Source organism: Lissotriton helveticus, chromosome 3_2, assembly GCF_964261635.1.
Source record: "Lissotriton helveticus chromosome 3_2, aLisHel1.1, whole genome shotgun sequence".
Taxonomy (NCBI): Eukaryota; Metazoa; Chordata; class Amphibia; order Caudata; family Salamandridae; genus Lissotriton; species Lissotriton helveticus.
The window spans coordinates 355943393-355966951 of NC_136062.1; the positions used below are offsets into that span (position 1 = coordinate 355943393).

The window sequence follows — 23559 nt, forward strand, 5'->3', positions numbered from 1 at the left end:
TGATGGCTGTTAGTGTGTGTGCCTGGTGAAAGCGTACATGTTCTGTGTGTGTGACGTTTGTCTGCTGAGTAATGCTGTTGTGGTGATGAGTGGTGCTGGGGTGGTGATGAGTGCTGCTGTGTCGTTGTAGAGTGTTATTGTGTTCTTGCTGAATGATGCTGTTGTGGTGGTGTGGAGTGATGCTGGTGTGTTGCCGAGTGATGTTCGTGTGGTGCTGAGTAATGCTGTTATGGTGATGAGTGGTGCTGTGCTGGTGATGAGTGGTGCTGTGTTGGTGTTCACTGATTACCACCACAGCATTACTCAGCACCACAACAGTAGCACTTCTCACAACAACTGCATCACTGAGCCCCACCAATGCAACACGCAGCAACACAACATTATCACTCAGCACCCCAACAGTACCATTGAGCAACAACACAGCATCAGTCTGCACCACCACAGCCGTATTTAGCACAACAACAGTCTCATTTATCCACACTACTGCAGTACTCCACAGCAAAAAAGCATGCTTTTATACCTGTAATTGTGTGTGCTATGTTAAAATATGTGGTGGAAGCGTGCACTTACGGCCGGTGATGTGTATGCCTGTTGAAAGCGTGCACTAATGGCTGTTGGTGTGTGTGTGTGTATGCCTGGTGAAAGCGTGCACTGATGGCTGTTGGTGTGTGTGCCTGGTGAAAGCGTACATGTTCTGTTTGTGTGACGTTTGTCTGCTGAGTAATGCTGTTGTGGTGATGACTGGTGCTGTGGTCGTGATGAGTGCTGCTGTGTCGTTGTAGAGTGATATTGTGTTGTTGCTGAATGATGCTGTTGTGGTGGTGTGGAGTGAGGCTGTTGTGTTGCTGAGTGATGTTCGTGTGGTGCTGAGTAATGCTGTTGTGGTGATGAGTGGTGCTGTGCTGGTGATGAGTGGTGCTGTGTTGGTGTTCACTGATTACCACCACAGCATTACTCAGCACCACAACAGTAGCACTTCTCACAACAACTGCATCACTGAGCCCCACCAATGCAACACGCAGCAACACAAAATTATCACTCCGCATCCCCCACAGTACCATTGAGCAACAACACAGCATCAGTCTGCACCACCACAGCCGTATTTAGCACAACAGTCTCATTTATCCACACTACTGCAGTACTCCACAGCAAAAAAGCATGCTTTTATACCTGTAATTGTGTGTGTTATGTTAAAATATATGGGGAAAGCGTGCACTTACGGCCGGTGGTGTGTATGCCTGTTGAAAGCGTGCACTAATGGCTGTTGGTGTGTGTGTATGCCTGGTGAAAGCGTGCACTGATGGCTGTTGGTGTGTGTGCCTGGTGAAAGCGTACATGTTCTGTGTGTGTGACGTTTGTCTGCTGAGTAATGCTGTTGTGGTGATGATTGGTGCTGGGGTGGTGATAGTGCTGCTGTGTCGTTGTAGAGTGATATTGTGTTGTTGCTGAATGATGCTGTTGTGGTGGTGTGGAGTGATGCTGTTGTGTTGCCGAGTGATGTTAGTGTGGTGCTGAGTAATGCTGTTGTGGTGATGAGTGGTGCTGTGCTGGTGATGAGTGGTGCTGTGTTGGTGTTCACTGATTACCATCACAGCATAACTCAGCACCACAACAGTAGCACTTCTCACAACAACTGCATCACTGAGCCCCACCAATGCAACACGCAGCAACACAACATTATCACTCAGCATACCAACAGTACCATTGAGCAACAACACAGCATCACTCTGCACCACCACAGCCGTATTTAGCACAACAACAGTATCATTTATGCACACTACTGCAGTACTCACCAGCAAAAAAGCATGCTTTTATACCTGTAATTGTGTGTGTGTTATGTAAAAATATGTGGTGAAAGCGTGCACTTACGGCCGGTGGTGTGTATGCCTGTTGAAAGCGTGCACTAATGGCTGTTGGTGTGTGTGTATGCCTGGTGAAAGCGTGCACTGATGGCTGTTGGTGTGTGTGCCTGGTGAAAGCGTACATGTTCTGTGTGTGTGACGTTTGTCTGCTGAGTAATGCTGTTGTGGTGATGAGTGGTGTTGGGGTGGTGATAGTGCTGCTGTGTCGTTGTAGAGTGATATTGTGTTGTTGCTGAATGATGCTGTTGTGGTGGTGTGGAGTGATGCTGTTGTGTTGCCGAGTGATGTTCGTGTGGTGCTGAGTAATGCTGTTGTAGTGATGAGTGGTGCTGTGCTGTTGATGAGTGGTGCTGTGTTGGTGTTCACTGATTACCAGCACAGCATAACTCAGCACCACAACAGTAGCACTTCTCACAACAACTGCATCACTGAGCCCCACCAATGCAACACGCAGCAACACAACATTATCACTCAGCACGCCAACAGTACCATTGAGCAACAACACAGCATCACTCTGCACCACCACAGCTGTATTTAGCACAACAACAGTCTCATTTATCCACACTACTGCAGTACTCCACAGCAAAAAAGCATGCTTTTATACCTGTAATTGTGTGTGCTATGTTAAAATATGTGGTGAAAGCGTGCACTTACGGCCGGTGGTGTGTATGCCTGTTGAAAGCGTGCAGTGATGGCTGTTGGTGTGTGTGTATGCCCTGTGAAACAGTGCATTGATGGCTGTTGGTGTGTGTGTGTATGCCTGGTGAAAGCGTGCATTGATAGCTGTTGGTGTGTGTGCTGGTGACGAGTGGTGCTGTGTTGGTGTTCACTGATTACCACCACAGCATAACTCAGCACCACAACAGTAGCACTTCTCACAACTGCATCACTGAGCCCCACCAATGCAACACGCAGCAAGACAACATTACCACTCTGCACCCCCACAGTACCACTGAGCACCAACACAGCATCACTCTGCATCACCACAGCCGTACTTGGCACAACACACTCATAATTAAACACAACTGCACTACTGAGCAGCAACAAAGCATGCTTTTATACCTGTTATTGTAGGTGCCACATTTAAACATGTAGTAATGTCAGACAACTATTGTATAGTTATTGTTTTGTTCGTGTGCTTTGTGAAATGTAGCTGCAACTGCTATTGTTATGTATGTTGTAGTGGTACATTTTAAAAAAAATTCTAAAAAATATACCCACCCCCAACGAAAATGACCATGCAAGTGGATATGTTCAAATTAGTATATTTATTTTTTTTAAACACAAAACAATATTTATTTATTGAACTTTGTACAATTTTTTTTTATGATTGTTCATTATAAACTTCAATCTTCCTCAGACTTTTCTTTAACAATTTTAGTAATTTTGCCATTACAAAATATAACTTCACATGTTTGAGGCAAATAGTGAATTAGTGATTCACCAATGTCATCCACCTCTTCGTCCAACATAAACCACTGTATAAGTGTTTGATTTTGTACGTCCATTGATTGGTAAATATCGGTGTTGGTTATTTTGGTTGTTATAGTGCTCCAATCTCCGTTTGTGCTTTCCACTCCATATATTTCCACATCAATATTTTCTTGTGGTGGCGTTGTTACCTGTTGTAGTAAAGAAATACATAGTTAAATTTTTTTCCACTGAAATGTTACAGTGTGTGTTAGAGAGAGTGTTGTAGAGAGAGGCTGTTGTAGATAGAGGCTGTTGTAGAGAGAGAGTGTTGTAGAGAGAGAGTGTTGTAGAGAGAGAGAGTGTTGTAGAGAGAGAGTGTTGTAGAGAGAGAGTGTTGTAGAGAGAGAGTGTTGTACAGAGAGCGTGTTGTAGAGAGAGCGTGTTGTAGAGAGAGGCTGTTGTAGAGAGAGGCTGTTGTAGAGAGAGGCTGTTGTAGAGAGAGAGTGTTGTAGAGAGAGAGTGTTGTAGAGAGAGAGTGTTGTAGAGAGAGAGTGTTGTAGAGAGAGAGTGTTGTAGAGAGAGAGTGTTGTAGCGAGAGCGTGTTGTAGAGAGAGCGTGTTGTAGAGAGAGCGTGTTGTAGAGAGAGCGTGTTGTAGAGAGAGAGTGTTGTAGAGAGAGAGTGTTGTTGAGAGAGGCTGTTGTAGAGAGAGGCTGTTGTAGAGAGAGGCTGTTGTAGATAGAGAGTGTTGTAGAGAGAGAGAGTGTTGTAGAGAGAGAGTGTTGTAGAGAGAGAGTGTTGTAGAGAGAGCGTGTTGTAGAGAGAGCGTGTTGTAGAGAGAGCGTGTTGTAGAGAGAGCGTGTTGTAGAGAGAGCGTGTTGTAGAGAGAGGCTGTTGTAGAGAGAGGCTGTTGTAGAGGGAGGCTGTTGTAGAGAGAGAGAGTGTTGTAGAGAGAGCGTGTTGTAGAGAGAGCGTGTTGTAGAGAGAGCGTGTTGTAGAGAGAGCGAGTTGTAGAGAGAGAGTCTTGTAGAGAGAGAGTCTTGTAGAGAGAGAGTGTGTGCGAGAGAGTGTTGTAGAGACATAATGTGTGGGAGAGAGATAGTGTGTTGAATAGTTAAAGAGTGTATTCTTGAAAGAGAGAGAGTGTGTGTGAGGAAGTGATAGAGTAAGGGGTGCGTGAGAGAGCGTGTGTTCCTTACTTTCAATTTGCTGTGCCTTGTCGTGTTCAATATTTTCTGTCCATTAAATTCATGTACTGTGACATGAGTTAACATCACATATTCTCCAATGTTTATTGAGAATAGAGTAGCTTCTCTCCATAATGTGAATTTGATGTCATCAGTGGAATCTTTTAAGGTAATACTTTTTATGTCTGTATTTTGTCCATTGATGAGCACCTGTTTACTTTCCTCTTCCTAAAAAAAAATATTAGCGTTTAAAATTCAAAAGCACAGAAGTCAGACTTAATAATTGGTCAAGCATTGAAGACATAGTGATTAAGGGCTATTGCTATTTTCAAATTAACGGCGTTGTTCCGAATCATGTTAAAAAAAGAAGAACTTTGATGTCTGATTACGGCGCTCATCTTTAAACACCTAACAAATTAACATTTATAAATGCTGAGTAGATTTTTCACACCTATTTACACGCATTGTTAATTGTTAATATTTGGCTGCTGTACAGATCATTTATGATTGATAGAAAGCCTCAGAAACATAACAGCATATCTAATGTGTTACAGAGACCATACACACAACTGCACCCACCCAAAAATAAATAACATCTAAGCACCAAATAGTACACACACACACACAGACACAAGCACACTGACAAAGCCAAAATAAATATTGTCCATGGCACTGACAACAGCACACACACTAACTGACAACACAAGCAGCGAGACACACAGTACAAAAGACCTCTACTTACTTCTGAAATGGTCCCACACACTGTCATAAGACTTCTCACAGTTGCACGCTTTATTTCTTTAATTGGAGAAGCGGATGGTGCAGGAGGCTGCAAAATGTTTTCAGCTTCTTGAATTAGGGATTGAGTTAGAGACATTGCCGGAAATTTTGTAACTTTGCTTTGCTTTGTTATCAGAATTGTTTTGTTTTTACTTATAAAATTGCGTATTAGTAGCCCACAGTTGTTTTGTGTCTGCTGATATAAAGTTTCTTGGTAACACGTTGCTTTAATTGTACCAGTTTTATCTGCTAGAGCCAAATGAAATAGAACTTTATTTTCTTGTTTGGCGTTCTTGTAATTTGTTTTACTTGAGCACTTGATCACATTAACTCTGATGGGTTTTTCATAAGGTTTGTTGTCATTGGAGGTAATGTTATTGATTTCTTCAATAGTCAACATCTGAAATAGAAATATATGTTACAAACAATGTTAAATACAAATCCATAGTGCTTTATGATCACTGTAATAGCATTCTAAAGTACCATAATTTTGAAGTATGTAATTGGTACATATATGATCTAAGATAGATTGGTAGTCTGTTGTGTAAGTGTCTATAAGTTGTGTACATTGCAACTTTGTCTCAAAGAACCCAATTAGTTTGTTAGTTTGTGAATTGCTTTGAGAGACATCCACATTGAAATCTCCCATAATGATGAATTTGTGTTCTGGGTAAAAATTAGTGATAATGGTAATACATTCCAAAAGATCAGTAATAAGTTAATGTGGTGGTTTGTAGACTATAATAATAAGGTAATCTGTGGAATTAATCTGTAATGTAAAATGTAAAATGTCTATCCCTTGGTGTGTTTCATAAATAGGTAATATACAAAGATCTTTCTTGTAGTACAGTATCATCCCATGGTTAGTGTTGTATGTATTAAATTTATCAAATATAATATGATCATATTGTTCTACATTAAAATCATTTCCAGTTGACTTCCTTGTAGTGTTGATCTCCGTTAAGCAAATAATGTCTGCTTGCATCATGTTACTATCAGCTATCATTGATGTGAAATGCTTCTTAAGTGATCGTATATTGTGTGTTATAATATTGAAATGTCCGGTGTATGTATCTAATTGTGGGATAGTTATTTCAAGTTGCATTTCGGTCCTTAATCTTTGCATTTCCTCATTAACTTTTGGGTGTATTATAATTTTAGTTTCATCAAAATTTTGAACGTATATGTTCTGTATACATTTAGCTCTGCTTATGGCAACATAATGTAAATGATGAATTTTGGAGTTATTAAAGTGTATATAAAGTGGTTCTATAGTGTCCCCTTGTGTGCGATGTATAGTACGTGCTGATGCTTGTCGTAAAGGAAATTGTTTGCGTATAACAGTGATAAATTTCTTAGTGTATTGGAAATGTCTAGCTATAGCATGTATTGGTGTCCATGACTTTTCTATTCGGGCATGATATAAATGCTTATATTCTTGCCTTGCTTTTTGCCCCACAGTAATATTGTCAAATGATACCCAAACTATAAATGGTGTCTTGTTAATAATTTCAACAAATTGTACTATACCAGTTGCGCCATTAGTTAAACCATCATTTACATCCACATTGCAAGTTAAATCATAACGGAGCTGTAAAGCAATGTGTAATGTATGTGCAAGTCCCATAGTTTTCATTGGATCCTTAGGCAATTGGTTAAGTATAGTTTTTTTTACATTTTCTGACACATCTGAACTCACAGTATCGTTAGCTACTGTAATATACACTGGATATTTCTTGCTATGTTTATCCAAAACAAGTCTGTTAATTTCATTTACTTCAACATTAGTAGACATAATATATGGGATTGTTTCTAAGAGACTCTCATCAGGTTTCATTTCTCTTTGCTTAATTAGTAGAATATCTTCTTTAGTATGCTTCCCTTCTCTTAATCTGTTTAGTAGTTCTGCAAATTGGAGATCGTCTTTTTGACGCATAATCTTAGTTAATTCAAATAGTTTAAAATGTTCTTTCCATAAGTTCATACTTAAAGGACCATACAAATTATTAGAGTCCTGAAAAATGTATCTGTCACAAACAGGTTTCAATTGGTAAAAGTCACCAATAGCTATAATAGAAATTCCTCCAAAGGGTTCATTTGGACATTTTGGGCCAGATGTAGGTAATTTTTATTTACCGACCTCTTAAATACCGAGTCACACCGACTCGGTATTTAAGAGGTCGGAAAATAAAAATACCGAGATGTAGGTAATTGCAGATGTGCAATTACCGAATCGGAAACAGTCGGTAATTTCCGATGTGGTAAATACCGACCAGTTAATGCCCATGCATTCCTATGGGCTTTGAAGCCCATAGGATTGATTGGGCATATACCGGTCGGTATTTACCACATCGGAAAATACCGACTGTCACAAGGGTGCAGGGGGTGTCACTTTGACACCCTCTGGCACCCCCAAAAGAGGCTCGGGTGCCATGTGGCAGGCATACCTGCCCTAAGGGCAGGTCTGCCTGTCATATGGCATAGGTGTGCATGCACACATGTGCATGCACACCAGAAACGGTATTTTACCATCAAGTAGTATTTGATGGTAAAATACCGATGTGGTACTGCTTGTGGGACTCAGAAGAGTCCCACCTACATACCAATTGTCCGGAATCAGTAATGATACCGACTCGGTATTTTACATACTCGGTAAATTTACCTACCGGTAAATTTACCGAGTCTGTAAATTACAGGGACCTACATGTCAAATTGCTTTTACCGGGTGGTAACGGCCGAATTCGGCCGTTACCACCCGGTAAAAGCCTACCTACATCTGGCCCTTTATTTCTTGTAGTCTGTTATGTATAAAATTGAACATATTTTGACCCACCATAGAAATTTCATCTATAATAAGAACTTTAACATGCATCATTTGCATTTGCAGAGAAGTTCTATTTTCATGACTTAGTGGTTTTGTGAGACAGGTATTTTAAAAGTACTATGCAATGTTTGCCCATGAATAATATGTGCTGCTTTGCCTGTTGGAGCAGTAAGTAGGACACGTATATTATCTGGATTTTCACCTGCCTTTGTATTATAGTAGCGTAGTAATGTTTGATGTAGTGCAGTTATTAGAAAGCTTTTACCAACACCAGCCTCTCCAGTGCAAAAAGTATAGCATGGAGTACTTTAGTTTTTAACAAATACAAGTGATGGTAAACAAAATTTAGTTGTTGACCAGTTAAGTTGTGCATTATATTTTGGTATTTATCATCAGGTAGAATGGAGTTAGTTAAGCTTGGTTCTTTAGTTATTGTTCTAATTCCTAAATCTAATGACAAATCATATAGATGTTGATGTTCTTTATTGTTCCCTTCATCACATACATTGACTGTTGGTATTAATAGAGGTGATAGAGGAGGGGATATAAGATTTTCATTACACTCTTCCTTCGTAATGTTCCTAACCTCCCCGTGATTATGGTTATAGATATTAACTTGTGAATCAACAACATTTCTAACTTGTAGATACCTTTTATAGTAAGTGTCATTGTTTACGATAATTTTATGTTCTTCTCTCCATGGATAGTGCAACATTAATAGTTCTCTATAATATTCTTCAGGCTCCTTGTCTTTGTTAAATCTGCAATAGCGTATAATTTTTCTCCGTTTGCGCTTACTTAAAGCATACTTGCTATTTATATTCGGCATTCCTACATCCTCTTCAGTACATTATATTTCTATTTCTTCCTCATCTGAACTGAAAAAGTTTCTTTCAGCAAGTAAATCTTCAGAATCATTTATTTCTCTGGTATACTTTTTTTTGATGGCAGAGTTAAAATTTGAAGCATAATCAGCTAAAGTACGCATTACTAATTTTTTGGGCCTCTTGCAGTACTTCGCAATAATATTTTCACATTGAATGTCAGTTGAATTTTCTGGCAACGAATTAATAGTTTCCATATCGCGCATTAAATAAGTTCTTTTTTCTGGACGGCTAGTATTAATAAATACAAATGCCCGTGAACTTTTGCGTAATGGGATCTGAAGAATGAGATATACTGCTTCTTGAGCACTAATTTCTGTGCAGTTGAGGAATTTGTTCCCTATGTGTTTAAGTTGGTCTTTGACATTACTATTGTTTTTCACTTCTTTAGCAGCTTGTGCAATAAGTTTGCTAATTCCTCTTTGCGATTTGCTGATATATGAAATAATATAGACCGCACAAGCATAAGCATCTAGTATAAACTGCAAGTCTATGTTTGCTCGCCAAGCTTTCAAAACCGTACTATTGTAGTTATTAATGAAGCATTCATCTGGTGTTCTTTTCAAAAAAATTGTCGGCTTTTCTAAACTTGTTTGTATAGAAGTTATATATTCTTTATTATCCATCTTAATAACACCTAAAAAATCATCAAAAGAAAGTGTGCTAAAAGTTGCAGTATTCATTGCTTCATGGATACGTTTTAGATTATCTTCCCATTGCCTATCTGTCCCTTCAAGTGTCAATGGCTCTAACATGAGATTATTTGACATAGGATATTTGGGGTATTGATATTTACATGTTCTTTTATCTTTTCTACGGCAATTTTTAGTGTGCCCATGCCTTTGTAAATTTATTAAAGGCTGTAAAACAGTGTCATCTGACTTATTACATTGAATATATTGCTCAATAAAAACATTGACATCCTCCAATGGTGACACACCATAGAGGGGTGCATTTTTTACCCATAGTAATGCATGTATATGTGGAGAACCTCTCTGTTGGAATTCGACTCTGTAAAAGTAGTCAATTCAATTCAATTCAAAGAATCTTTATTCGGTGATTAAAAAACACCATAAAAGCACACACATATATACATGAATAAAAAGTCATTAAACATTTTCAAGATCCTTATACAAAATATTAGTGTTAACATGAAACACCAACAGAAAAAAAAATATAACAATTTTAAAAATATAGAATCAAAGACATTTCATTTGTCTCCCCTGGTTAGCCTTAAACGGACTGATACCTTAATAAAATTCATTATACAACACAAGGTTAAGGGGTCCGAAGCTTTTTGTAAAAAGACTAGTGCCTCCCTGGCATGTTCCTGTTTAGCTTTTTTTAAAATATTTACAAGAAATCTACGCCTGGGAATTGTAAAAAAAGGACAGAGTAAAACAAAATGAAGGGAGTCCTGCGGAGACCTGTTGTCGCAGCCGCAGGGTCCCTTCTGCTCAATTGAAGGTGTAAATCCTGCTGGTGATGCCAACATAGATGGGAGTAAGTTCAGTCTGAAACGGCACATCAGGAATCTATCCTGTGCGTTATGCATAAGGTATAGATAAGGCTCCATACCCTCCACGCTCTTCACCAAGTTGTGGGCCCTCACTGTCTGTTTAAACCCTTCAGCCTCAGCTCTACGTTGGCTTTTCCGCTCTAGAAAGGTTTTCCTTACTTGCATCTTATGCTGGGCTACAATTGTTGCAGGGTTAGTGAAGAGATTCCCAAAGCCTAGTTCCTCTAGGGTATTCTTAACAAAATTGAGCCAGGGAATGCGCATACATTTATCCCTCTCTAAACAGTCCAATAGGATTTCTCTGCTAAGAGACGCTTCAGGATTAGCCCAGATTTTTAACCAGGCCACAATTGGCCTAAGTTTTACCAGGTCATCTAGGTATGGCCTCCCTAGTTCCCTGTGTGCTACAATTCCAGCAGTACTTGGGGGTGCCCTCAAGATGGATTTCAGATATTTATTTTCTTCCCGTTGGATTCTTGTGATGTTCGCAAAGCCCCATACTTCTGCCCCGTAAATTACTTTGGAGCATGATACGGAGCTGTACAAATTCATCACCTGTTCCGGGCTCCATCTGCCTAGTCTCCTGCCGTAGCTAGCTATTGCCCCGTTAGAGGCAATCATTTTACTACAGCGCTCCTCCACCAGGGAATTAAACTGTAAGGCGCCATCAAAGGTTACACCAAGATAAGAAAATGTTTTAACCTCTTCTACTGTGTGACTGCCTATTGTGTAGGTAAATTTAGAGGGAGTTTTTTTGCCAGCCAGGAGCACATACGATTTACCCAGCTTAACAGAGAGATCTAGGGCACCCATGAACTTAACGAATCCATCAATCAGGATTTGTAAGCTCCTGGGTGTGCGTGCAATCAGGACCGCGTCATCTGCGTAAAGCAGAACAGGAATATGGCGCGGCCCCACCCTTGGAGAGTCTGCCTTTAGACCCAACAGAAACTGCTCCAAATTATTAATGTAAAGGGAGAACAAAAAAGGGGCAAGAATGCAGCCTTGTCGGACTCCACTCATACAGGGAAAAGAGTCGGTCAATCCCACCCCTCCCTGTTAAATCGAACCTTAGCCGTGGTGTCACTATGCAGTTCCCTTAGAATATCAATTAAACCGCTCTCAATCCCCATGCTTGACATCATGTCCCACAGTTTCTCCCTGTTGACGTGGTCAAATGCTGCTGCCAAATCCATAAATCCCATGTAGATCGATTCATCACTGGCCAGGGTATATTTGGCAGTCAGCATATACAGATTCAGGCATTGATCGCTAGTGGACCTCCCTGTCCTGAATCCGTATTGGGTGTCCGAGAAGATGTTATTTTCATCGGTCCACTCAGTTAGTCTGTTGAGGATCGCCCTGCCCAAAAGTTTGGCCGATACATCAATCAGGGAGATGGGGCGATAGCACTTAGGGTCGTCCCTATTACCCTTCTTGAAAATCGGCACAATGATCGCTTTGGACCAGGACGGTGGGAGACCACAAGTGATTGCTGTATTTATGACCCTGGTCATTAAAGGGGCCCATAGTTCTATGCTGCTCAGAAACAGGTCGGGAGGAATTCCATCAGGGCCCGGGGCTTTGTTTTTAGTCAGACCCTCTATCCCAGCAGTAATCTCCGTAATGGTAAATACAACCAATGAAGCCTGAGTTGGAGTTGCAGATAACTCTGCAGAGGTACCCTGCTCATGGTTATATAGACCCCTATAATGAGTGACCCACTGTTCTGGGAGGATGTTGGACCCTATCTCAGGGGTATCGTTTTCCTGGAAGGTCAGTTTGTTGATAATTCTCCAGAAGCCCACTAGATCCTTTCTTTCCCCTACTTCTCTTAATTCTGCCCATGCTTCTGCCTGCAAAGCAAGTTTCCTCCTCTTGGTCTCTTTTTTGTATTTTTCCCTACACACCTTAATTTTTTGAGGCTCCCTTGGTTTAGATTTAAGGCAGCTTTTCAACTCCCTCAGTGCTTTGGAGCAGTCTTTATCAAACCACCGAGGGTTATCGTGGTTCCTTGTGGGCGCACTAGTTTTAAGTAGGCCATCGATCAGGTTAGCAATCTCGCCGAATGCTTCCAGTAACCTTAAACCGTGGACTTCTGTGTCTAGACAGTCATTGATGGCAGATTTGCCCTTGACTACCAGGGCTTTGTAAAACTTTTCCCCATCTATTTTGGACCATTTTAATCTCCTGCCTTGATCTGTTACCCACTCCGTAATTGTGCGGAGATCTCTAGTTCTAGGGCCCGCCCTATACATTAGCTCCAGAACAAGTGGGTTATGGTCGCTAAAACTGCTCCATTCTATCCCTACACTGATTATCTTATTTAGCAGGGATCTCGAGGCCAAGATATAGTCTATGACGGTTGTACATCCCCTACCCTTAAATGTAGGTGGGAGTGTACCATCCTTCTGTGTGCCTATCATGTTAATAGTATGCTCAAGATCATACTTGAGCCGGAGCGTACTAAAAGCTGACCCTGTCGGCGTATGGGAAAAATGCGGCCCCTTCTCCATGGGACATTGGGACCAGTCTGTGTTTGTTTGGACCAGTGCCGGACAAAGATGGCAGTTGAAATCCCCCATGACTAACAGCGCGTGTGATTGCCCCTTTTTTTGGACTGTTATTTCCTGACCCAGGCTATAATCCAGCTCAGCTACTAATGTGGTATGGTTTCCCGCTATCTCGTTATTATAGATGTTAAAAACAGTAAATCTTAGCCCCTTCCCGAGGAACCGAACTGCCTGGATCCCATGGGAGTTCCAATCTGGGGAAGACCAGCTACCCGGCAGATCTAAATCTATATAGATAGATAGTCCACCCATGGCTCTCCCTGATCTGGATTTTTGCGCGGGTACAAAGGAACACTTATACCCCTGTAAGTGATAGTTATTCACCGGGGCCCATGTCTCCTGCACGCAGATTACGTGGAATTTTCTAATGTAATCCAGCCACTCTTTGTTATTAAATTTGCCTGCCAAACCTGCTGTATTCCAAGAGATCAGTCTCAATGCCTCACCACTCTGTTCTAGTCCCCCATGAGGCCTCGTTTGTTGCTCCCACTCTAACTCATGCGAGTCCAGCCCATGTCCCCCTCCTATATATTCAATATCTACAGCCCTCGGTCCATCTAGCACAGACTTCCCGACACAACTCGATGGAATTTGCTGTGCCAGGGGACTATGCTCCTCCATCTCCTCTGCCAGAGCTCCTTTTTCTCCGTCTCCCAGAGGAACATTATCCGTTTGTCAATCCACCCCCTCAAGGCCATTCAAACAGTTAAACCGGTTAAAAGAATTAAAGGATGGCTCTGGGCGGCCAAACAGTGGCCTGGGGTTAAATTCGTGATGTCTCCCCCTCCGACCAACCCTCTCCCAGTTGTCATAGGTTTGGAACGGATGTACAGGAGCGGGGATAGGGGGAAAAAAGAAAGACACATGAAGGGTTTGAATGGTAGAGTCCCTAGATCTGTTCTTTCCTTGGCATATGTGAGATACCGTACCGGCATCCCTGAAGCTCACCAATATGCAATCCCCTGTTATAGATTTATATGTTCTCCCCACCCATGGCACCCTTCTGACCATTATAATTTCGTTATTTAGGTGTACCGGGAGGGGTCTGTTAATGTTAAGCCACTTGATTACCCTGCTTTTTAGGGAACAAAAGTCCTCAGGTTCACCTACTTCAAGTGGAGGGACGCGCGCCATAACTACAGTAAAATCATTTGACTCCGGGGGTAAATTTGGTCTACGTGATCTAGGTGGAAGCTGCATTAGGGGAGGCAGTGTAGTGTTGTCTACGGGCTGTGCCAGGGGGACGGGGTCTACAGGGGGAATAGGCCTATTAGAATTAAAGGGCTTAGTTAATGCATGATTAGTCCTCGAGGGTTGTGGAGGGGCCGCAGCAATCGCGACCTGTAGGGGGGCTGGGCTCATTGCACTATTTGGAGGTTGGTGGGGGGCCAGTGGAGTAGGAATGAGCTCCGGTGATCTTCCTTGATGGCCAGCCGAGATTTTAATGCTACTTAATGTAGCCTCCAGGATGGTAAGTCTGATCTCGACCTTTTTGATACTCTCACTAATTGGTAATAATAATGACCTAAGCAGGAATTCCAGGTTGCCAAATGGGGCAACCGAAAGGGGGATATTAGCAATATTATTTCCTGGGTCATTTATCAGAGCAGGGGCCAAGCCTTCCTGTACAGTAAGTTTGGGGTGTAGTTCATCCACTAGCCTCACAGTCGGTATTAAGGGTTTTAATGACCTCCCAAAATCAGAATGAGGGATTTTGGGTTTATTTTTGCCCTGGGCTCCCTTCGACTTTCTCCTACGTTTGTTTGGGGGGGGCCCATGTACTACTTGTGCTCCTTGTACGTTGGCTGGCTTAGATTTAGCTTTCAGAGCTTTCAGAACTAGGGGGGGTTGAGAGACTAGATCAATAGTCACCCTACTAGGGCTTGGGCTGGTGGCTGGAGTTAGACTCATGGGTGGAACAGATGGGGAGATCGTACCATCCCTCAACAGGAATGGGACATCATCTATTGGGGTCGACTCCTCACTAGGCATGGTTGGATATTCTCCAAGGGGTCTGTTTTTCAGGTTATCAATAGAGCGTCTCCGCTCTGCCCTTAGCCGGGTTAAGGTGCTCTCCTTGTCCCCCTCCCCCACAGCCCGGGGAAAATAGTTCTCTAAGGTCCTATTTTTTGCTCCTCCCTGCTTCACAGGGGTACCCTCCCTTAACGGGGACGGCATATCAACAGATGTTTAATAATAGTCAGTAAGGGGCTATGACAGCAAAATGGACCAGGGTTCAAATAACCGAATCAAGAGAGTAGGCCCAGCCCGGCCTACTCCGGCCTATGACGGCCTTAGACGGTCCCGCCCTTGTCCCGGGCTTCTCCCGGGCACGCTCCCGCGCGCTCCAGCGCAGCGACTCCTACCACTATTATGGGGAGGAGGTGCTCAGGGGCGGGACAAACAGGGAGAGCGACCAGGTGCAGGTGATGACAGCGCAGGGACTCCTGGGCAATGGAGTCCCTGTACCTCACCTGGCGCTCGCAGCCCTGTTGTCCGCCTCCAGTCCAGAGTGTAAATCCACAGGAAGCAGCCGCCCAGGCACACGGGCGAAGCGGGACCCGCGCAGCGGGTACCGCGAGGTCTCCAGGAAAGAGGGAGCAGTCTTGAAGGGCAAAACAACACGCCGAGGGCTCTCCCGCCTCCAGCCAGCAAACAGCAAGTAGTCAACTATTTCCCCAATTGGATTTGTCCCGTTCATCAAAACACAATTAAACAATTTCCTCACTTGATAGTCAAACTGTCTAGCACATGTAATAGGATCTTCTTGTATTAATCGACATTTTGTTTCCCAAGACATGTTATTGAATTCCTCTTCTGTGCATTCATTTAAGTTTTTAACTCTCAATAATATATTTATTAAATGGTGCCACTTTGTTTCAGCAGCAGATAAAGTTAAAAAAAATGTTGGGATTCCAAGTTGTCTTATCATAGCAAAAATATCTCGTTTACAACTGCATATAGTTTTCAAAACTTTATAACCTTCATTAAACTGGAACAAATTTTCTATATTATATTTAATGTCTTTAGCAGTAATATTTTTACCATCTGTATATTTTTTCCGTATAGAAATATTAATTTTTCCTTGAATTTGCTTAATATGTAATTTTTTAAGTTTAAAGAAAACATTAGTCATACTTTTTGCTACTCTTCTATCCTGACTTCTTAATTCCCATTGACAAATAGTACTATAATGTACCGGTATATGTCTTTCCTTATTGTTTGGCCTTCGTTCCCCACAATAAATTGTTGGAAAAGCCAAAAATTCAGAATCTTTATCCTCATATAAACCTCTTGGTGTATTATATTCAGCTTGAGCTAAACTTAATACATTGACCCTATTACTGGTAATTGTTTCATTAGTTAACATAGTATCTAAATTCCCTGCTTCCATGTTGTCAGATGTATCTGAAGAATAGCTTGTCTCTGAATTATCAGTTACATTGTAGATTTCTGGAGGTATATACTGCCATTCGGGGTTAATTGTCACACCATATTCATTAAACATGACACTATTGGTTGCTAGCCATGTAGCTGCCTTTTTAACGGTGTTTGGTCGAATATTTTCATAATGCGTGTGCGATTTATACATTAATTTTCTTTTTAATTTTACTGGGATGGTCATTGCATCATTCATTTGCCTTGGTAAAATGGTAACAGTTGTCATTACATCTGCAGGTACATTAACTACAGCACCTGATAATGATTTTTGAAATCCGCGTGGTAAACTACGAATTTGTAAAAAAGGTATCCGAGGAGAAACTAATCTTTCTTCTAAATCGTATAATTCTAATTCAATTGGTACATTTGGAAATGCCATGCCATTTAGAACGGAACATGGTGGTATTTTATCTTTTCTGATGTAAGCATAACAAGTCATACAAATTAAATTTGTTTTCTTGCTACTAATGTCACACCTTTTAAAAATTTCGGTTTCACAAACCGTGCGAGTATTTTTAATTGTTTGTTTATGCCACAACTGGTTGCAAATAGTACAAACATACTCTGGCCCATGCAATATTTCACGATGGAATTTATTAATAATTAAATGGATTTGTTTATTTGCTTTGCGTTTTTGTACCAGTGTTAACCTTACAGTTGGTCTGTTTTTTTCAACCCCTTTATTTCCAAGATTGTCAATGGCTCCTAGTGCAACATTAGTATTTTTCTTTTTTTTCACACTAGGTTCTGAAGGGCTAAAGTTATCTAAGTTGATTTGAGAGTTTTTATTTGTCCCCTTATTAGAAGTACTTGTTCCTGGCAAATGACTTTCCTTACTAGTATTGCTATTAGTCCCCTTACTTTGCGTCTGTAAAGCGTCTGAAGAAAATAAAGTTTCTTTATTTGCTTTGCGTTTTTGTACCATCGGTAAACTTACAGTTGGTCTGTTTCCTTCAACACCTTCATTGCCAACATTGTCAAGGGTTCCTAGTGCAGCAGTAGTATTTTTCATTTTTTTCACACTATGTTCTGAAAGGCTCAAGTTATCTGAGTTTATTTGAGACTGCTTATTTGTCCCCAGAATCGAAATACTTGTCCCTGACAAATGATTTTTCTTACTATTGCTATTAGTCCCCTTACTTTGAAGACCTAAAGCGTCCGAAGAAACTAAACTCCCTTCTAAAATAGAATTGACAGTCACTTGAGTAGTATGTACAAAGATTTTAGTAACTGGAGTTAAATGACTATTTTTCATGTGCACTCTAAGTGCTCTTTGGAATGTTTGTTTCAAAAGTATTTTTATATCTATTGGTGTTAATTCAAATGGTATGCAATCCTGAGACGGATTTCCAAAGTTTTTTGCTAGATTTACAACATATTCCAAAAGTCCTTCAAAAGTTTTTATTTCTAAAGTTACACATGTTCCATTTGAATGAGGCATGCCTTCATTGTCCCTGCTATGTGAATCAAATACATAGTATCTTTGCATATGTCTAAAAATTGAAATAACATATACACTCATACAAAGTAGTACCCCACAGTACTTTGAAATCCCTAAATGTAATGCAGTGCTAATATCTGGATAGTTTTTATCAAAAGATTTAAGGACATTACCATAGTAAGGGTTGCGTAGCGTAAGTGAATAAAACATATAATTGTGCTCTATATATTTAGGCAAATCATCTGGATGCATAAGTGTTTCTTTGTTAATAGAATGCATTTGTAGATATAAAGCATCTCCAAGGTCCATTATATAATTTAGATCGTTGGACTTCCATGTATTAACTGGTTTGCATACATTGTGCAAAATAGCAAAAGTACTATTTGGTAAGCATTGCTTCCCTTTTGATTTACTATTAAATCTTGTATTACCTTGATGGTAACTGGCTTTTAAGCATCTATGCATGTTATTTTTTTCTCCCTAGACTTTATTACTCTAAAGTCTATTCACTTAAGTAAGGCGAAGTACTTTTTAAATAACTATTGATTTTTTTTTTTAAAACAATAATAATATTTACCTTGATTTGTGGGTGATTGTACCTCACTAGAATAATCTGAAATGAGAGTAACGTTAATTGTTAGAATATGCTTTAAATTAAATAACACTTTAAATCCAAAAACAAAACAGGGAATGCAATAGTAGTTTCGAAATGTTGTATACTTATATCTCAGAGTGTGACAGAGGGCATGATAATAGATTGTGTGTGTGTGTCTGTTTGTGGTTTTATGAGCAACTTTGTAATGAGAAATTGTGTGATGTGTAGAGTGTATGCTTGTTGCCCTGCATAATAAGTAGAGTGCGTGAAGTAGAGAGAGAATGAATGAAGTGAGATATATCGAAATCATTTTGTCTAAAATGAGGGTGAGAGAGAAGCCTGAGAAGTAGGAAGAGAAAGATTGGAAGCATGAAAGTGAGAAAGCCTGTTAAAGTAAGTGGGCTCGTTTTTTTTTAATGGAATTTTCAACAGGCATCATTCAAAAAAAGGAAAATTGTGAGGGAGGATAGTGAGCGGGGAAGTGGGTGAGATTTTGCATGCGAGAGAGATGATCAATGTGAAAGTCAATCTGCCAACTTTTTTTTAGTATGAAATTGTCAGTATGAGCATGCCCCCCCCCCAAATTAAACTGTGACAGATTTAACGTTGGTAGTAGGAAGCGAGGCATAGCATTATGCATGCTAAATGTGGGAGTGAACTGTGGTAAGGAAGTAGAGCAAAGTGTATGGGAGTGAACAACACAGTTAGCATGAGGCTGGTTATAGTGGGAACATAGCACGTGAAAAATAACATTTATTGTAATTTCAAAATAGTTACTGAGATGTAGCAAAGTGTTGTAAGATTTGTGTGCCAAAGGATGGAGCAGTGGAGTAGCAATGAAAGGCTGTGCGGGGAGGGGACAATAGTGTGTAAATAACACTTGCATAGTGTGGGATGTGGATAAGTTGTGTGAGCTGCCTATGCAAAAGGAGGAAGGAGCTGACTTTGAATGAGAGTCTGTGCAGTTATGGGACCTGTGCTGTGTTTGGCTAAGTTGTGTTTTCTTTAAAAAGTAAGATTAATTTGGACGCAACTGCGTTTTAGAGATGTGGCTAAGTGATGTCATGATATGTGTGTCCCTTCGGATCGACCATCAAATTAAGCACAAGATACTATGTGTATAAAAGGAATGAGTAAGGGTGTAAGTTAGCAACATGGACAGCTGGAGGAAGCCTATTGTCTCAAAATTGTAGTTGTTAAAAAAGAAGTTTATGCTGGCCAAAGCGTTAGCGAAATGTTGCGAAGTGGTGTGAGCAGTGTGTGTGAAAGAAGAAAGGAGGAATGGAGTAGGAACGAAAGGCTGTGTAGGCATGTTTAAAATGTGTGTAAAAATTACTTGCATAGTATGCCTTAATTGTCATGCAAAAGCGTTTTGGACAGGTGGCAAAGTGGTGTGAGCTGCATGTGAAAAATGAGTGAGCTACGGAGTTTGAACGAAAGTGTGTGCAAGCAAAGGACGACTGTGTATTGAGATGTAGTGTACGTGTTCTGTGATGTGTAGCACACGGACTGCGTGAGTGAGGCTAAAGTATCCCAATAGCATTTCCTTAAAAAAAAAAAATTCTTTGCAGCCAAAAGCGTTAGTGAGAGGTGTTAGTCAACCCGAAATACAGCAGTAGGCAGTCTATAGTATTGAAATAGCACTAGCAAAAAATATCCTTTGGAGTGAAATGCGTTACTGATATGTTTAGAAGTAGTGTGCCCTGTGTGTTAGCAAAAGGAGGGAGCAGCGGAGTCGGAACGATAGGCTGTGCAGGCATTGGATTATTGTATCTACAAAGCATTGGCACTTTGGTATCTAATTTGCAGGCCACATCGTTCTTGAGATGTGGCAAAGTGGTGTGAGCTGCCTTGGACAAAGGAGTGACCAGCAGAGTAGGATCACGAGTGTTTGCATGCATGTGACTAATGTGTGTTGATATGTAGTGTACATTTTGTGTGATGTGTGGCAAAGTTGTGTATTGTTTGACAAACGTTTTAGAGATGTGGCGTGATCTGTGTGTGGCTTAGGAGGGATCAGCAAAATAGGCTCAATATACAGTGTGGATAAAATGTAGGGACGAAGGGTGTGATAGTTAATAACACGTACATCTGTAGGAAGTCTATAGTATTAAACTCGCATGTTTGAAAATGTTGTGTTTCTACGCAAATGCGTTAATTAAATGTTGCAAAGTGGTGTAAGTTCTATGTTAAAAAGGAGGGAATAGCGGAGTAGGAAGGATGGGCTATGCAGGCATGTGACAAATGTGCTTTAAATGCCTGTTTGCTATGTTTGTTGTGTAACTTTGCAGGAACAAATGTAAGAATAACAAAATAACAATTGACCTGCATGTAATAGATTGGCTAAAAGAACGTGTTGCTTTGCAGGAGAGTCTGTGGGCTGTTTGTTGTGCGTGATGCCGTGCGGAAATAAAAGTAGAAGGTGGGGTGGGAGAACGTGCCTATGAATGAGAGACAAGCTATGGTATGCGAGTTTCCGTGCGAGAGACTGGGAGTGTGGGGGGGGGGAGAGAGTCTGTGGGCTGCTTGTGTTTGTGATTATTTCCGCGATTGAAAGGCAGATAAGTGCAGATGAATGAATGAGAGAGAAGCAAAGCAAGGGGGGTATGTTTTCAAGATGCACGTCTAAATGTTGTCAACGTGTGCGTGTTTCCGTGCGTGAATGGAAAAGAGAGAGAGTCTGGGGGCTGTGTGTAGTGTAAGTGAGGGCTGTATGCAGTGCAAGTGAGGCCTTGGTGCAGTGTGACTGAGGGATGTGTGCACTGTGAGTTAGGGGCTGTGTGCACTGAGAGCGTGCTGCTTGCACTAAGTAACGCACTTGCCAAAAAATTTCTTTGGAGGGAAATGCTTTACCGATATGTTTATAAGTAGTGTGCCCTGTGTGTTAGCAAAATGAGAAATCAGCGGAGTCGGAACGATAGGCTGTGCAGGCATGGCCTTCTTGTATGTACAAAGCATTGGCACTTTGGTATCTAATTTGCAGGCCAAATCGTTCAAGAGATGTGGCAAAGTGGTGTGAGCTACCTACGCCAAATGAGTGAGCAGCAGAGTAGGATCACGAGTGTGTGCATGTATGTGACTAATGTGTGTTGATATGTAGTGTACATTTTGTGTGATGTGTGGCAAAGTTGTGTATTGTTTGACAAATATGTGTAAGTAAGATGCTACAGCGTTTTAGAGATGTGGCGAAGTGGTGTGATCTGTGTGTGCCTTTGGAGGGAGCAGCGGAATAGGCTCAAAATACTGTGTGAATAAAAGGTCGGATCGAAGGATATTACCTCCGTTTTTGATGCTAAGTAGAGTACGAGCGATAGAGTTTGGTTGAGGTCAAGACAACTATTTTTTTTTACATTTTTGTGTCTCTGTCAATGGAGTTATAGGAAGCATAAAAATGAGGGGAAGAGAGAATAAGAGAGTAATCATGAGAAAGAGTGACAGAAACAAAGCCTAAAATAAATGGTAAGAGAGTGCCGTGAAAGGGCACGAAAAAATGTGGTGAAGTGGTGAGATCTGTATGTGACTTAGGAGGGAGCAGCGGAATAGGCTCAAAATACTGTGTGAATAAAAGGTCGGAACGAAGGGTGTGCTAGTTAATAACAAGTACAACTGGAGGAAGTCTATAGTATGAAAGGCGGCTGTTATAAATAAATTTCTACCCAGCCAAAAGCATTATTTAAAACTTGCAAAATTGTGTGTACTCTATGTTTAAAAAAAATGAGGGAAGAGCGTAGTAGAAAATATAGGCTGGGAATGCAATGTACCAATGTGCTTAAAATAACTGTTTGCCATGTTTGTTTAAGTTAGCACGAACAAACGTAAGAATTTCAAAATACAAATAGTCCAGCATGTAATAGATTGGGTAAAAGAACGTGTTGCTTTCCAAGAGAGTCTGTGGGCTGTTTGTTGTGCGTGTTGCAGTGCGGAACTAAAAGTAGAGGGTGGGGTGGGCGAACGTGTCGATGAATGAGAGACAAGCTATGGTGTGCGTGTTTCCGTGCGAGACACTTGGAGTGTGGGGGGGGGGGGTGTGAGAGAGAGTCTGTGGGCTGCTTGTGTTTGTGCGTATTTCCGCGAGTGAAAGGCAGAAACGTGCAGCTGAATGAATGAGAGAGTAGCTAAGGCAGGGCGGGTATGCTTGCAAGATGCACGTCTAAATGTTGTCAACGTATGCGTGTTCACGTGCGTGAATGGAAAAGAGATTGAGTCTGTGGCCTGTTTGTGCATGTTGTGCGTGTTGGCGGGCGTGAAACGCGTTATTTAAATGTTGCAAAGTGGTGTGAACTCTATGTTAAAAAGGATGCAAGAGCGTAGTAGGAAAGATGAGCTGGCCATGCATGGTACAAATGGTCTTAAAATGTCCGGTAATATTAGCCGTAAATTTACAAGATAAATCGTTAGTAAGATGTGGCGAAGTGGTGTGAGCTGCCTGTCCAAAATGAGTGAGCAGCGGATTAGGAAAGAAAGTGTGTGACGATTAGGTGTTGAGATCTAGTGTACGTGTTCTCTGATGTGTAGCACACAGACAGCGAGAAGGAGGCTATAGTACCCAACTAAAATTTCATTTCCTCCAAAAGCGTTTCCGGAATACAGTTAATTCGATGAAAACCTTAACATCCACATGTACTTACCGAAATTAATAATTTTGTTCCAGATCACAACTGTGACAGAATGAATTGAAAACAGTCTCTGTTGTATCTGTAAAAGAAAAAGTTTAATTTATTAGCATGTATTACCTACGTTTTTGATGCTAAGTAGAGTACGAGCGATAGAGTTTGGTTGAGGTCAAGATAACTATATTTTTTTACATTATTGTGTCTCTGTCAATCGAGTTATAGGAAGCATAAAAATGAGGTGAAGAGAGAATCAGAAAGTAATCATGAACAAGAGTGACAGAAACAATGCATAAAATAAATGGGAAGAGAGTGCAGTTAAAGGGCCCGAAAAAATGTGGTGAAGTGGTGAGATCTGTGTGTGCCTTAGGAGGGAGCAGCGGAATAGGCTCAAAATACTGTGTGAATAAAAGCTTGGAACGAAGGGTGTGC

The 23559-nt window shown here is 41.0% G+C and overlaps 1 long non-coding RNA gene across 1 annotated transcript; it reads right to left on the reverse strand.

Moving 5' to 3' along the window:
* Window positions 1-4579: 4579 nt before the first annotated feature.
* Window positions 4580-23299, reverse strand: LOC144826321 (uncharacterized). Its single transcript, XR_013609785.1, has 4 exons — window positions 23146-23299; window positions 18500-18535; window positions 5203-5640; window positions 4580-4688 (listed from the first exon to the last, which is right to left on the reverse strand). It is a non-coding gene; the product is annotated as an uncharacterized LOC144826321 (long non-coding RNA).
* Between the last annotated feature and the right edge of the window lie 260 nt (window positions 23300-23559).